This window comes from Porites lutea, chromosome 2, assembly GCF_958299795.1.
Source record: "Porites lutea chromosome 2, jaPorLute2.1, whole genome shotgun sequence".
In the NCBI taxonomy this organism is placed as follows: domain Eukaryota; kingdom Metazoa; phylum Cnidaria; class Anthozoa; order Scleractinia; family Poritidae; genus Porites; species Porites lutea.
This window is the reverse complement of record NC_133202.1, coordinates 17,544,239-17,545,383: the sequence shown is the minus strand read 5'-3', so window position 1 is coordinate 17,545,383 and position 1,145 is coordinate 17,544,239. Positions and strand designations below refer to the sequence as shown.

Genomic DNA, 1,145 nt, shown 5'->3' with positions numbered 1-1,145 from the left:
AGGAGAGAGAATATTAAATTTTTTAATATCCCTGAAGCACGAGAAGAAGATACTGAAGAAGTTCTAAGAAGTTTCATGGAGAGAGATCTCGGATATCGTAATGGCCGCAGCGCGGAAATCCAACGTGTACACCGTCTATCAAACCTATAATCGCCAGATTTCTTCGATATAAAGATGTCGAGGAAATTTTCTCCTTGGGCCGACGTCTAGAGGGGACCGATTTCCAAATGTTCCGCGATCTTCCATTGGAAATCATCAAGCGCCGGAAAGATCAAATGGCAGTTTTCAAACAAGCAAACGACAAGGTATGAGAGCATCTTTCAGCAAGAGCCAGCCCGACAAGCTGTTTATAAACGGCGGTTTCTGGCTTCCAGGCAAGCGCCTCGATGCAACAGAAGCAGCTGAGTAACTGTTTTTCATGATTGTACCTCAGAACTTTACTCTCCTTATTTATAAATCTAGGGTGGTGGGCGGCTTAGCTGTCCCGACCGGTAATAACGACTCGACCAGGTTTTTGCTTTCCTTTACGCGCCCGCTAGCCACTCGAAACCCCAAACTGATAAGGTTTTTTTATAATTAAATTGCTTATGTTTTGTTGTGTTATTTTTGGATACTTTAGTTGTTTTATATGTAATTGTTTGTGTTTCGGTGCCACCAGTTTGCTTTTTGTATTAGTACAACGCTGTTTTGTCGATTCCAGTGTGCATAGCTTTATAAACTACATCGATAAAATTATACCTACAGCTTTCGGATGCAATTTCTTCTTTCAAAGCTTAAAAATTACAATTTCTGAGCTGTATGCAAAACATCTTCGTTCCGCCATAACGCTGTTATTGTCGATTAATCAAACAGTGCAGATATCTATTATATCTCCTTTTTTTTATATACAAAATAGATAACAATACTATCGCGGTAGCTTCTCTCAATGTACGGGGCCTTGGGAATAATGCTAAAAGAAGAGAAATTTTTAATTGGCTCAGATCTAAGAAATACTCGATTTACATGCTGCAAGAAGTACATTGTTCGCAAGAAAATTCACACCTATGGGCTGCTGAATGGGGGTACAAAAGCCTTTTCAGCTCATTTTCCAGCAGCAAAGCTGGGGTAAGCATTCTTTTCAACAATAATTTCGATCTTCAAATTAT

The 1,145-nt window shown here is 39.6% G+C and overlaps 1 pseudogene; it reads left to right on the top strand.

Annotated features, from left to right (window-relative positions):
• The window catches only part of LOC140925732 (uncharacterized), a 1,668-nt pseudogene extending 1,259 nt beyond the window's left edge, over window positions 1-409 (top strand).
• Window positions 410-1,145: the final 736 nt, after the last annotated feature.